At 47.1% G+C, this 15,060-nt stretch overlaps 1 protein-coding gene across 1 annotated transcript in view; it reads right to left on the minus strand.

The window, feature by feature from the left end:
• LOC119659171 (probable multidrug resistance-associated protein lethal(2)03659) overlaps nt 1-14,436 on the minus strand; it is a 120,740-nt gene extending 106,304 nt beyond the window's left edge. Inside the window, exon 1 of the mRNA XM_038067124.1 lies at nt 14,099-14,436. The gene's annotated coding sequence lies outside the window, so the exon portion shown is untranslated. The remainder of the gene's footprint in view (nt 1-14,098) is intronic.
• Nucleotides 14,437-15,060: the final 624 nt, after the last annotated feature.

The following is a 15,060-nucleotide window of genomic DNA, read 5'->3' on the forward strand; positions in this document are numbered from 1 at the left end:
GCAACCGAATGGGGAAATTTAAACTTTTGCCGACAGGTGAAAATCTTTGTGAAAGAACCTGGGGTCTCTACAGCGGCATATTTGTTGTCTCTCAAGAAGTGGGACATGAAAGCTTACTTTTTTTTTTTTTACTTTTATCGGGACAAACGCTTGTCTGAAAAAGGGCATTTTCCCTGCTCGTTGGAAGGTGGTGAGGCTCGCGCTGATCAACAAAGGGAAAGGCGACCCCGAGTTTGCTGGAAAAATGCTCAAAAATCTCATCAGAAGTAGACTCGCTGAAGCGATACGCGCTGCTGGAGATTTATCTCCACAGCAGTTCGGTTTTAGAGCAGGAAAATGCTTCCACGACTTGCATGAAGTCATGGATGCCGTTTGACGAGCGGAGGCACATAGCCGCCGAACTCGACGGGTGGTGCTCTTGATAACGCTTGACGTCAGAATCGCCTTTAATTCTGTAAGATGGAAGGACATTCCAGGCACACACAGGCCACGTGCCCAACTATCTCTTACGGATATTGAGGGACTATCTGAGGAACCGCTCCCTGGTCTATGAAACACTAGACGGTCAGAGGAAGATGGAGGTCACGTCGGGGGTAGCACAGGGATCCATGCTAGGACCGGATCTCTGGAACGCTACCTATGATAGTCTACTTAAACTTGACATGTCAGAAGAGTCGTGCCTGGTCGGCTATGCAGTTGATGTCGCGACGTTGGTTGCTGAACCCACTGTCGAACAGGCGCAAAGCAGACTCGGCATATTGATACGACGGGTAAGCGGATGGATGACTACTCATGACTTCAATTTTGCACTGGAAAAAACCGAAGTAGTCATTCTGACTAAAAAGAAAATTCCGTCCCTGCATCCCATATCGTTCGGCCAGTTGATAATCTAGTCAAAATCGCGGTACAGTAACTCAGGCTGACCCTTTACTCAAAAATTAATTTTTTTTGAGCAAATCAACGCAATAGTCAACAAGGCTGCAACTGGAGTTTCAGCGTTAAGTAGACCAATGGCAAGTATTGGGGGTCCTAGGTCTAGCAGGCGACGTCTCCTGATGAGTTGAACGCAGTCTAACCTACTCTACTGCGTACAGGTATGGGCTGACGCTCTTGGCAAGGAGGTATATCGTAAGTACAGAGACAGGGAGCTTTGCGGGTGGCATCTGCGTACCACACTGTTTCTGAATCGACCGTGATGGTGATGGGGGGAGTGATCCCCGTTGCCCATCTTGCTAAGGGAAGCATCAAGCCATAAGGTAGAAAAGTCAAGGGAGGTGTTTGCTCGTGAAGAACGGCAACGCACCCTAGACTTGTGGCAAGTCCCTCGACAAAATAAAACTAGAGGCAGATAGACTGCGTGGCTCATCGGCAACTTTGATGCGTGGCTAAATTAGAAGCATGGTGGGACTGACTATCTCCTTACCCAGTACTTAAGTGGGCATGGAGGTTTTTAGTCTTACCTGCACAAGACTGGAAAGGCACGATCTCCGGATTGCATGTTTTCTAATGGAATTGTGGACGATGCCCATCACACTTTTTTTCTTGTGGAAAATGGGCTGGGATTCGTCAGCAGTTTTACTTAAACACAGGGGGTCTCTCTCCAGACAACATTGTCGAGGAGATGCTGAGGATCGCTGACAGGTGGAGGCGTGTTGCCCATTACGTTGAGGTCCTTCTCGTTGCAAAGAAAATAGAGCTCCACCAGTGGAGGAGCCAGATAGCAGGAAGTTCCTTGAACTGACAGCTCCGTTCCTCCTCTCCCCTCCCGTTGGTGAAAGGAATTCCCTAATTTGAAGGGTCCGCAAGGCGGGAGAGTTCGGGGACTAGCCCGAAGTAATGTGACAAAAGGTTCCAGGCTAGTTCTCTGACCATGGGGAGGTGTTTAGTTGGTAGTCTGATGACGTACCGTTGCGGGAATCTAACACTCTCGGTGTAAATGCATGGTAGGTTGAAAATTTGCGGTTTGCTAGTCCACAAAATTCTATTTTTTTCGAAATGGAAGATATCGAAAGGGGGACTTCAATTTTATGGACGTTAAAAGAGAATAGTGCCGAACATGATGTTGATCCTTATTTCTTTTTGTTGAATAAAATACTGACAGGGGGATTGACAGATTGGAGGGAATTATCGGGATTAACAATAATCGATAGTGCAAAATAAAGAAAATTAACTCTGCAGACCGGCAAGTTTGTACAAATTAACCAAAGATACGAATTATCGAAACCATCAATGAATTGATTAGGAAAATTGAAAACAATTTCTTGGGTAGCAAAATCTGAAAGGACTCAAATGTATATCGCCGTTTACTTCAACAATAAATCAAACTATGTAAATTGATCCTTCCACTTAAATTTTATGGTGCCAAATTTGATTAGCGATCTAAATATCGGTTTTAATATCTGAAAACTTTCCAGCAACATCAATTAAACATCAATAGCACTTTCCTCAACTCAAGGCTTTTTATTAAATGCACGTTAATAGTGTTAATAGACTCGGGAAAACCTACAACATGGCGTATTTATATCTTATATAGCGCATCTAAGTTTACAGTATCTTCAAGCATGATGTGATCAGAAAGCTTCTTAGTCGGATGATGAAAGTCTGTCCATGTATCATGGCAGGGTTTTTTATTGCTTCTAATTGAATTGTATTGGTCCAGAATACTGGGAACCGTCCATTATTTATTTATTTATTTTTATTACACATCAAATGTTGCGCTGTTAATTTCTACACAATCGCAAATGTCACGCTACTTACAAATTTTAATATTTTTTTTATATTTAAATTGTGATGGGAGGCCGCTCATCTTCGCAGACCGCGGAATCAGACGGAATACCAAATAGGGCCCTTAATCTCGCCGTGAAATCTAGACTGAGGGGCTATTTCTGGGAGCATGGAAGTGGCAGAACCTGACTTTGCTGCCTAAGGTTGGTAAACCACCAGGTGAGCCTTCCTCCTATAGACCCATATGTCTTCTAGACCCTATGAGAAAAATGGTGGAGTGGATAATCTATAATAGATGTCCTCGGTTGTTGAGAGCAAAGGGAGCCTGTCAGAGAGGCAGTATGGGTTCCTTAAAGTCAGATCAACCCTTGACGCCATCAAATTGATAAGCAGCTTGGCTGAGAATGCAATACATGGAATGGATAGTACCAGAAAATATTGCGTGGTAGTGATTCAGCCAATCAGAGTCTTATATAGAAGTCTCTGGCAACTATTTATGTTCCCACCTATCTCGTTGCTATTGTCGATAGCTACCTTTGAGAACGGACGCCCTGGTGGGAGATCGATGATGGACCCAAGGAGTGCGTTATCTCCGCAGGTCCCACAGAGCTCCGTACTGTGGAATGTCATGTACAGCGATGTACTTAATGTTCAGGTTCCGGAGAAGGAGACGTTGATAGGTTCGCGGACAACATAGAACATAGATGCACTCATGCGGAGAAATCTGCACTGTTGAGACCTGGTCGGAGAGTGCTGGACTAGCACTAATGCAGGAAAAGACGAAAAGCGTCCACCACGGATATGGCTCCAGCAAATTGTAGGAGCCGAATGTGGGAGCGCCACGGTATACTTCTAGATTGCTTATAGCCAGGGTGATGAGTTTCATCATGCTTTTTGCAGTCCAGTTTGGGAAACAGCATTGCATACTATCCGTAAGGGTTTGCTCGACCTTCAGAACAGCGTCCTGGTCTGATTATGCTTCAGGTTAAAGTTGCATAATTCGGCAAGTCCTCACACGACCTCTTCGTGGTGGCCGCTGGAAGCCGTCTTCGGACGGGCCAATAGGGGAGTAGACTCATCCAACTAACGAGGATCTGCTTGTCTGCTGGTCATTTGTTAGGGGCAAGTAGATCTGGTGGGGGGATGGACCGAAGCAATAGCCCGGGGATCGTCCTCCCTGCGCTGGAGAAAGTGCTAATAGGACCCCAAGCCAAGGTGGAACAGCATACGCCGAGGGCTGCGTGGCCAATGGGGAGATTAGTCTTTAGTATGCGAGCTCTGAATACCTTAGGCACCTTCAGTTTCAAATAAGACCCTTACCCTGGTGGCCGGGCCAGCCAGGGTGGACACTCTTTCCGGTCTACTCGTGGGACCAAGACATGTACTCAATTTTGAAAATACAAAAAAAAACGAGGAAAGAAGACCAGGGTTTTGGTACCAGGCGCATCATCGGAGGACGAGCTGCTGACATCCAGCCAGGAGACAGTAGCCGTCGAGAGCAGTACACTCGGTGCCAGTCGTAGCACCGCTGTGCTGAAACCAACCGCAGGGACCTCCCGAAGCGAGGCGGCAGACGGGCTAGTGGTTTCCAGCTTGGAATCCACTGCCGTTAAACTGGCTGTAGCGAGTACCAGACACAGTACTCCTAACCCGAAGCCCTCGACGTCGGGGGATCCCTCAAAAATGAAAACCGACAAGAACGTCGGTTGCCGGAGATAGTCATTGAGCATCTCCTTGACACCGATGGCAAACACACGGGATTCATCCCCTGTTTTGATTCCTCTCAGGTGGTCCGTGGGCTCCACGTTATAGCTTGCGAGGACCAATTCTCTAGGGACTCGGTTCGTAAGTCGCTAAAATCCGCGACACATTGGAGGGCGTAAAACTCAATAACATACCTTACGACGAGATTCCCAGAAGATCGGTCGCTCGCATCTGGTTTACCGAAGATCCGCATGGATAAGGACAAGCTCGTCCAATCTCTGCGCCTTCAAAACCCCAGGATTCCCATGGACGACTAAGTTGTTATCAAGGAGGAGGAACCCCAGACAAACAGCCAACCTTTTCTACTCCGTATAAACGAAGAGTACCTGGAGGCACTGAAAAAGGCCGACTATAAAGTGCGGTTTGGAGTCAGGAAGTGTTCCGCTCTGCAAAACCGGACGACAATCTAGATCCAATCGACGCTGCCAACGAGTTGTTGGAGAAGATGACGATCGACGGTCCGACGGAGACTGAGGAACCCCCACGCAAGCAGATCATGCGGAGGATAACGCAGATAAATCTGCAGCACTCGAAGTGCGCCTCGGCTAATCTGCTTGTCTTCCTCCTAGAGGAAGACATCGGCATCGCACTAATACAGGAGCCCTGGGTCGGAGACGACCGAACCATTAAAAGGCTCCAAACAGGACATACCAAGAGCATGTATTCTCGTGAGGAAGAGTCTGTAGGCTTTTCTGTGTCCGGACTTGAGCTTCAGCGAGCTAGTCGTGGTCAAGTTGGAGCAGGCGGGGGCAGAGAGCGTGTATATTTCCTCGGCTTACATGGCTCACGACCGATCAGTTCCGCCAGAAGAACTACAACATCTGACGAACACCATAGCAACAAAGAAGGCCAACCTCCGGTGCGCAAATTGGTAAGATTGGCACGACAGACGAACTGGAGTCAAAGGTCGGGGCTCTGGAAAAGGCGATCGATACCGCTTTTAAAACCTCGTATCTTACTAAGTACAGCAAGAAGACACTGCCACCGTGATAGAATGAAGATCTCTTCAGCCTCAGGAAACTGACCAGGGAAATCTTCAACTTCTGCTACAGGCATAAATATTGCCGGCCATGCAAGGACTGCCTGAAGATGTACAAGTCGGCCATCAGGACCGCTAAAAGGCGGTCTTGGTTGGACTATTGTCAGAACATCGAAAGCACCAGTGAATCCGCGAGGCTTAATAAGATTCTGTCCAAGGAACATAAGAGCCCATCCTTTCTTAAAAAGTCGGAAGGCTCTTGGGCGGAATCTTCTAGTGAAACCTCGGAGTCGCTGGTTCAAACGCACTCTCCCGTAGCGAGGAGGACTGTGAGTCAGAACCTTGCTGGGAGGGTTTGCGGCCACCCCAGCTGTGCGAGACTCTCGATTCGGTAATTGCCGAGGATAAGATCGGCTGGGCTGTAAACAGCTTCTCCGCACATAAATCTCCAGGCCCAGATGGCATAATGGCAGTACTGCTACAGAAGCAGCAGGAAAGGGTCGTGCCGTGGCTTGTTGAGATTTACCGGATCTGGATCTCTTTGGTATAAATACCACAGTCCTAGGGACGTGCACGAGTGGTTTTCATACCGAAAGTCGCCAGGCGCGGTCATGAGCCCGCGAAGGACTTTCAACCAATCAGCCTGACCTCTTTCGTGCTGAAGATCCTAGAGCGCGTCCTGGACATCCACTTAAGGACGATTATGGAGAAAACGCCTTTCTCTAAGTCCCAGCATACCTACATCAAAGGAAAATCCACAGAAACCGCCCTCCACGAAATAATTGGCACGGTTGAGCGGTCGCTGCAGTACAAGCAGTATACCCTAGCTGCCTTCTTGGATATAGAGGGAGCTTTCAACAACGTTAGTACCAACACCATCAAGGAAACCTTGACCAGTATTAGATTGGAGGAGTATCTTACGCATTGGATTATATCCATGCTAAGTATGGCGCAGCACACAACAAGATTCGACATTTATTTCGAATGTTGTTAATTCGACTGACAGATGCCACCACCAGTGTTCTCCATGGTATATTCGAACTCGCCACGAGTCCGATTAAAAAGAGTAGAAGGCCTTCTCCAACTATTTTGACATAGTATTAAATAATTGAAGTCAGTTGCTAGCGTTTCACCAAACTGGCGGCATTCATTTACGTGTCATTTTACAGTTGAATTATAACCATCTTATTATAACAGAAATATAATTCGAAATGCAAGAAAGAAATTTCATTTGTCATTCCTTAGAAGCAAATTCGTGCAGATCTGAAAATCCTTAAAACCATAAATAATTCAAAGTAGACAAGACACTTAAATTGGTGACCCCGAAGAACTCGCCCGATTGATTGGAATGAGGAAAAAAAGCAGGTTTGTGCGGAAATTTTCATTTGTGACGATTGTGCCTAGGTAGAGCGAGGCAACGCAGCCAGGACTTGAGTGAGAGCCGACATCGTCACAGGGCCAGTTCGGGCTGTTTTTATTGTGTGCCGCTCGTTGTGAAGACGGCGAAAGGTGTCTAAACCGTGCGCCAGAAGGAGCCAGAGGCAAGGATCAATCGCACACTCAGAAGCCCCAGTGCAACCGAGTTTTCCGCAACCGAGCGAAGACGAAGAATTTTGGTGTACGCGTGTTTTCGTTTTTGAAGTAAAATCGCAATTTTCCTGCGAATCTGCGTTGGCAGAACACCGATCGAGAGACGGCAGCTAATCAGGCAGAGCCGTACAGCCGAATTTGCATTCGAGTCCCAGCCCAGCAGATAGCACCAGTCAGACAGCTCCGTCGACGAGTGCCAGGGTGCCAGGATCAGGCGAATATTCCCGGAAAGCATTAACCATATTCAATAATAAAGAATTAATAATAATTGTAGAACCGCCGCAAGAGACGGCGGCGATATTTTTTAAATTCGCGGTTGGCGTTCTCGTGCTCGAATTTTATTTTGGTCTGCATTTCAAGCATCCGCTCCGGAGTGCATTGCTTTTTCTTTTCCCTTTCATACGGGCATTTGGAGGTGCGGTATGTACCAGGATAATCCAGTCGAATCTGGAAGGCAACCACTTGACCAGAGTTGTGAGCAGAAGCACGCCCAAGGGTGGCGCCATCTCTCCGGTGCCTTTGGGGACAAATGGGGTTTCCGGTCGAGGATGATTCTCTGGATGTGCACCACTGTAGTGCGTCCCATCCTAACGTACTGCTCTATTGTATGGTGGCTGGCTTTGAGCAAAAAATACAGTAGGATAAAGCTTAATAGGATTCAAGAAAACGCGTGTGCAGGTACTACTGGGACTCTGTAGTCCTACCCGGAAGATGCTCTCAATGTACTCCTGCATCTCCTTCCTCTAGCCCTCCACATTAGATACGTTGCACTGTGCAGTGCCGTCAGGCTACGTTAGTCCGGATGCTGGGCAGCGAAGTCCAACGGCCACGGCAACATCCTATTCCAAATACCTCGGGAAATCTGGGCATTCCCCACGGATTATGCCACGCGCAAGCTGAACTGCACGAGAAACTTTGCTGTGGACTTTCCAACCAGGTCAAAGTGGAAGACCGGCGGCGTGTTGCAAGGTTATGTATGACTCATTATTCTTTACCAATGAATCAAAAATGACCTGTCGAGTCGGCGCGGGGGTTTTCTCGAATACACACAGTGTATCCAAGTCGTATGGTATCTCAGGTTTCGCCAGTGTATTCCAAGCGGAAGTACTGACGATATTGGAAGTCTGTCGACGGCTGGAGCGAGATTCGAGCCCAAGCGAGCCATTCTCACCGACAGCCAAGCGGCCATTAAGGCCTTGTACTCAGCGGCGACAACTTTCAGACTGGTGGGGCAGTGCAGAGACACCCTGAACTGCCTGAGCAGCACGCTCAATGTCCTGGGAGGAGTGGCCAGATCTCCCATCAGGTGCGACCCCAACTGGCGGATTGGGGCCTATTGATGTGTAAATATGTGTTCATGCACTTTTCTTTTCTGACTGTGCATGGGCTCATATTTGCTCATTTCTGGTGCGTGGACCAAAATGGCTATAAAAAGGATATCCACAACATAAAACCACCATGGAAGACGATAGAAGGAAGAAACTTACGGTGCAGGGGCTCGGAACCTCAGTACCGGCGGCTTTTGGGAGTGAGCAAGCGGGCTCCCGGTCGTCGATATCCCTTGACTGCAGTGCCTCGGTGGCAGACAACTCGACCACCTCGGCATATAATGTTACAAGTGATTTGGATCTGGAGAAGGAGGTGTTCAAGCGAAGTACGACCTTACCGAGAACTGTTGGTGTTCTGAAGACTAAAGAAAGATGAACTGAAGGCAGATTCTTGGACGACAGAAACCATGACAACACCCACCGTATATGTTCAAGATTCTCGATAGCAGGAGGTGCTCCAGGAACAAGGAAGGGATCCATTCAAAAGAAGCTCATCAACTTTGAGATCTATATCAATGCCAAAGACGATGAAGGATAAAGTACAGGCAAGGTCAATAAATGTCAAAAGTAAAGGACCGTGTAAAAGGAATAACCCTGCCGGGACTTAAATGGAGCAGAGTCCCCATCCGGAGGAATTACCTTTCACCCACCTTGGAGGAAAAATAGTTGAGCTGTCCGAGTTTATCAAGGACAAGCATAACGTGTACCAAGCCATAAAGAATATGGTAAGGGCAATTAGAGTGCATAATAGATCGCAGATAGAGGAGAAAATAATAAGGATACGCCGAACTCCGCTGTGCCAACAGTGTCACAAGCCGCACAAGCGACGCCCAACCGTACTACCATCGAATCACGGTGGAATAACCGAGTACGTGAAAAAGAGGGGGATCCTTTGAATAATCAGCAGGCGCCTAAGAGAAAAAAAGACGTACAGGACATTTTGAAAACCAACAACAACAGTTCAGAAGGAGGAAAGCGTACAGCGAATCTAGGAAACTCTACCAGCGTTGCGAAGCCCAAGACGAGTGAAAACGATGGATGGACTAAAGTTACCAACAAAAAAGCGGAACGAAAAGCAAAAGTGCGAACTCGTCCAGATGCGATTGTTATCTCCAGTAAGGGCAATCTGTCCTACGCGGAGATACTCAAAAAGGTCAAAGCTGATCCGGACCTAAAAGATCTGAGCGGAAATGTGAACAGAATCCGAAGAACCCAGAAAGGGGATCTCATGTTCGAGCTGAAAAGATCCGGCGCGGGCAAAACTGATGACTTTCGCACTCAAGTGAAAAACTCACTTGGGGAGAATACCGCAGTGCATGCCCAAAAACGTGGGATCAATATACAATGTAAGGATCTCGATGATGTGACATCGAAAGGAGAAGTTTGTACTGCTCTGAAGGAGCAATTCAAGTTGAAAGAACTTACAGAGGAGTCTGAAGTTGTGGGGAGGAAGGCCATATTGCCGGAGAGTGAAATAGGGACCCCAAATGCCTATTGTATGAAATAAAAGAGGGGCAGGATAATCGGCACATTTCCGGAAGTGGCAAATGTCCGGAATTTAGGAAGGTGCTTACTGCAATGAGGAAATGAGGTTTATTCAAATAAACCTGAATCATTGCAGGGTCGCTTAGGATTTACATAAGTGAACCGTATAGAAACCGTCACGGTGGCATATTGGTCACAGATTCGACTGTTGGAATCGTGATATGGGCTTGCGGCCAGCAAGTCATACAATGTACTGCAAGTCAGGCGACCAGTGGCTTTGTGTGGGCGAAAATAAGTGGTGTATATGTATACAGCTGCTATGCCCCACCAAGTTTGACACTGTCTGAATTCGAGCAAATGCTTGATAATCTTGTTCTTGACGCAAGGGGACGAAGTCCAAAGGTGATTGCTGGTGATTTCAATGCTTGGGCCCGAGAGTGGGGTAGCAGAAAATCAAATGCCAGGGGGCGCACTTTATTAGAAGCTTTTGCGCAGATGGACATAGTTTTGGCTCACGAAGGTGCTGTAAACACCTTTCAGAAAGGAGGGTTAGGCTCGGTTGTAGACATGACCTTTGTCAGCCCTGCGCTGGCGCGTGGTATGTCCTGGTGCGTCAGTAAACGCTACACCCACAGCGATCACCAGGCAATCTTCTTTGAGACATGTGTCGAACCACAGGGCAAAGAGCTATCATGCCCGAAACCGAAAAAGATTTCAGGCTGGTCTGCAAAATCTTTGGATGAGCAGAGTCGATCAGGAACAAAAAGAGTGCGCCTATAAGACAGCCCGCAAAACCCTCAAGCTCACCATCCAGCAAGCAAGAGGAAATGCTTTAAGAGGCTCTGCTCAGAAGCGGACGCAAACCCCTGGGGGAGTGCTTATAGAATTGTGATGGGACGATTCAAAGGCCGTTCATCTCCGCAGATCACGTGTCTCACCCTCTTGCTGAAAATCATCCAGGGGTTATTCCCCCAGCAAGAGGAGAGCACTATCACATTCCAACCACCTCTGAATGTGATGGCAATTCCCCCAGTCACCAGAGACGAGCTGCTGGAGATCTGCGGTAGAATAGAAGACAATAAACCGCCGGGCCTGGACGGAGTACCGAATAAGGCCCTTAAGCTTGCCGTCAAATCCAGGCCAGACATGTTCGCCGAGTTATTCGAAGCGTGCATGTCCGAGGGAATATTTCCAGCGGTATGGAAGCGGCAGAAGTTGGTACTTCTGCCTAAACCTGGTAAACCTCCAGGTGAACCATCCTCATACCGACCCATATGTCTTCTGGACACGATGAGGAAAATATTACTCCCGATTGTTGGGAGCCAAGGCGGCCTTTCAGATCGGCAATATCGGTTCCGTAAAGCCAGATCAACCATTGATGCCATCATATTGGTTACTGGCTTGGCCGAAGATGCTATTCACGGAAAGGGTAGTACCAGCAATTATTGCGTGGTAGTAACTCTGGATGTGAAAAATCCATTCAATTCGGCCAATTGGAATTTAATACGGAAATCCCTAGCGAAGGTTGGTATTCCCGCCTATCTCGGTGCTATCGTCGATAGTTACTTAATTGGAAGGAGGCTCTGGTATGACGCTGATCACGGACCCCACGAGTATGTTGTTTCCGCGGGTGTCCCGCAGGGCTCCATATTGGGCCCACTACTGTGAAACATCATGTACAATGACGTACTTAAACTTCCCCTTCCGGAGGAAGCCACAGTGGTGGGTTACGCTGACGACATAGCGCTGGTTGCTGTCGCAAAGCATCTCGAAGATGCTGAGTTATACTCAAGCGAGGCAATCAGTGCTGTTAAAAGTTGGCTAGAGAGCTCTGGTCTGACACTGGCGGAGGAAAAAACAGAAGCGGTCCTCATCACGAAGCGCCGGAAGAGAAATTACGCCTATATTAGAATCGGGAATCATATCATCACTTCCAAGCCGACCATCAAATACTTGGGGGTGGTGACAGACTGGAAACTCAACTATAAGCAACACGTACAGTATGTTTGCGATAAATCATCCACTGCTAGTATGGTCCTGGCGAGGATGATGCCGAACATGGGAGGGCCACGGCATACCTCCAGGTTGCTTATAGCCAGGGTGGTGATCTCAATCATGCTCTATGCGACCGCAGTTTGGAGCGAGGCGTTGCGGATCTCAGTTAACACTAAGAAACCGAGTGCAGTCTACAGGAGGACATCCCTGAGGGTATGCTCTGCCTTCAGGACTGTCTCGGATGATGCAGCATTCGTCATCTCTGGAATGATGCCGATTGACATCTTGGTAGATGAGAAGGCGATTATATACAATGCGAAGCCAATCTCTTTCTTATTGCAGACGAAGAACGCTGAGAGGGAGAGATCCATAAATAGATGGCAAGAGCGTTAGGAACGCTCGGGAAAGGGTCGGCTCATTCCTGCTATCAAGGAGTGGTTGGGGAGACGATACGGTGAGATTAATTATAATCTCACCCAGTTTCTCACGGGGCATGGAGAATATCGCCAATGCCTGCACAGATTTAAATTGGAGACCTCACCCGACTGTCCAAATGGCGATGGAGTTCCGGAGGACCCAGAGCATGTATTCTTCCACTGTTCGAGATTTGTGGAAGAAAGGAGGAATCAAGGGAGACTCTAGGAGAAGTGCTGGTACCAGAAAATCTGGTCCCGAAAATGCTAGCACATCAAATCCAAACCAAACTGCGAAAGGCAGAGTAGGGGAGAAGAGCGCGGTCGCAAACGCCACGTATAGAAAAAAGGTGACTAAGCTAGAATGAGCTAACTCCGCCCCGTGATGTAATACCTCATGGTGGTTCCGCGGGGCAGGGAGGGAGTCAGGGGTGGTTTCAGTGGGTAAAAATCCTTATATATCCGCTTATAATATAATCCGATCACGGTTTCAATGGGGCACTGGCCCTAGGGGACCATGCCGCCAGGCTTGGAATGCCCTAAATTCGCATTGTCGAAGCTGCGGAGAAAGAAGGGAAACCCCCATGCACTTTCTCCGCGATTGCCCAGCTCTAGCTAGAGTCAGGCTGAATCATTCTTTGAGGATCTCAGAGGGATTTCTAGCTGCAGGGTGGGAGAGCTGCTTTCCTTCGTGAATGCTCCAAATATCCGAGCCGGCTAGACTCTGCCTCTCCGCTCTCATAACAGTAATCACGGGGTAATCATTGGGCTCCTCGAAGCGGCCACTGATACGTACCTACCTACCTACGTTCTGCTAATATCACCACAGATATGACTGTTTAAAAGTAGTTAATACTTTCTCGCTGACTGTATATACATATCTATTCCTGTATTTAACCATAAAATTCTAGAATTCGAATATGTTTATAATTGCAGCCATTACCAATTATTTCAGCCGTAAAAATATCGTGATGGTTGAAACTGAAAATATGGCTGCAGCATTTACGTACACTGCATTCATCGTGCGAGTTGACATTCACAAAAATACAAATCGAGAAATACCGAGCAACCGGTCTTCTCCGGTATTGCGACAAGTTCTATACTAACACTAAAAATCCCATAGTCACCATAGCTTATCAGAATGGTCTGCTTTCTCTGAATCATAAGTCTACGTAGCTACGCAAGAAAGACTGGAACTTTGCTCCACTTGGGATTGATTTATAGTATACAACCTACGACTAGCAGTTCGCTAATTGCCAAACGTCCGCGAATAAGATATCGAAGAAGCGGCTGAGTGTTTACGCAAAATGTTTATATTTTGAACAAACAGAAGGTGAGGCTCCCGCAGAAGAGAAGCCAAATTATCCATCCAAATAGCGAAACGTCCAATCACAAACCGCGGAAATAATATAAGCAAAGATACCGGGCTCCGATGTTGGCCATAGTGAGAATCAATAAAGTTGTTGGGCTAGTAGCCATCGAACGAGCGGTCCCAATTACCAGAAGTATTTCAATATCTCCCCGCGAGCTTGTAGCAGATACAGATATCCAAGGTAGCAGCCCAACTTCGAAGAATCATTGCGAAATCATCTCGAAACAACGTTTCTGTGTTATGTCACATCCGCACGTTCATTGTTGCTATTGGAGGTACATTACGCGGGGAACGCTATTATTATCGACGCTACCTCGACTCCCCTTAGTTGCACACACAGTGCACGAACGTTGGTTTAGTGAACTCGGCGAACCCGTTGAGTAGTTTTCCACCAACATTACAGGTCTGCATACACGTGAATACCGGGAATACCCTTCACTTAACATACCTGTGTCTATCGTTCTATATCCTGAATTTAATTGACATTGATGCCGCCGCCAGGGAAGCAGACTCACAAAGATCCACGCTCGTTAAGGCACTGAAATTCACGGTCACATTTAGCACGCCGCGTGACGATTTGATAACTTAGTCAGACACGACAGTCTGATAACTCAGCCGCGCACTAGCACGCTTCTAGCGAAGCTGTTTGCGAAAACTATTAATAACTAATCCACTGTGACGTAAAGGAATCAACCTAAAATTCTGAATCTCCCAAAGATCCACCGCCGTCGAAATTTGAGTAAGTACTGAAACTTGCTTGAGAGCAAAGAACTGACTTTATGTTTCGGGCCTCCAATAGCCCCAAAGCTCCAGAATGTCTAGATGAGTACCTACGTATATACTATCTGAGCACAAAAAGATTGCAAACCTACTTGCCTTCGGAGAGAAGCGAAGAGAAATAAAGCAACGAAAGTGAGCAACTTTCACTTTCGCGGCTACTCATAAACTTTGTGGACTTTAAGTTAAAGGACTCTATCAGGTGAGGGAAACTTAATGCTACTTTACATCAGCAACTTACCAGATACATTCTACTATACCCAATGCAACTATACTGTGTATAGTCGAAAGCTCAGGTACAACAGTTCGCAGATCTCCACACCATGCTAGTAAGATACTAGCAGAAGCCGATTTGTATCTAAACAACTTGAGTTGAGTTGGCGCCAAAGAACTTTCACTATAGCTTGAAGCTCTCCGAAGCTGGTCTAGTGAAAGAACAAATGTAGAAAATTTGTCAGACGCATTGTTGCTTGGCAATAGTACGCGTTGGGAAGTGAGTGTACAAGAATAAATTAAAAGATTTATGAACTTGGAACAAGGTCGGAATTAATGCTAAATGAAATTACAATAAAAATGTTCAAAATAGACGTTAAGAGCAAAGTAGAATCCAAAGGCGAGGCTAACTGAAAGACT

Source organism: Hermetia illucens, chromosome 6 (assembly GCF_905115235.1).
Source record: "Hermetia illucens chromosome 6, iHerIll2.2.curated.20191125, whole genome shotgun sequence".
In the NCBI taxonomy this organism is placed as follows: domain Eukaryota; kingdom Metazoa; phylum Arthropoda; class Insecta; order Diptera; family Stratiomyidae; genus Hermetia; species Hermetia illucens.